The sequence below is a fragment of the Arachis duranensis genome, chromosome 9 (genome assembly GCF_000817695.3).
Source record: "Arachis duranensis cultivar V14167 chromosome 9, aradu.V14167.gnm2.J7QH, whole genome shotgun sequence".
Taxonomy (NCBI): domain Eukaryota; kingdom Viridiplantae; phylum Streptophyta; class Magnoliopsida; order Fabales; family Fabaceae; genus Arachis; species Arachis duranensis.
Window position 1 is genome coordinate 99,811,764 of NC_029780.3, and position 591 is coordinate 99,812,354.

Below are 591 nucleotides of genomic sequence, written 5' to 3' on the forward strand. Positions count from 1 at the left end.
GTGCCATCCTGGCGTTAAACGCCCAGAATGGTATACATTCTGGCGTTTAACGCCCAAAACGCTACCCTTTTGGGCGTTAAATGCCCAGCCAGGTGCCCTGACTGGCGTTTAAACGCCAGTTTTCCTTCTTCACTGGGCGTTTTGAACGCCCAGCTTTTTCTGTGTAATTCCTCTGCTGTATGTTCTGAATCTTCAATTCTCTGTATTATTGACTTGAAAAGACAAATTAAAAATTTTTTGGATTTTTAATGATGAGGAAAAATCAAAATGCAACTAAAATCAAATAAACAATGCATGCAAGACACCAAACTTAGAAGTTTGTATACTACTGACACTAACAAATTGAGAATGCATATGAGAAACAACAAAACACACAAAACAAGAGAATTTATAGATCAGAGCAAGTAAATCATCAAGAACAACTTGAAGATCAATGAAGACACATGATAAATGCAAGAAGAATAGAAACATGCAATTGACACCAAACTTAAAATGAGACACTAGACTCAAACAAGAAATATTTTTGGTTTTTATGATTTTGTAATTTTTTTTAGTTTTTTTGAAAATTATGTGGAAAAAGAAAATAAAGAG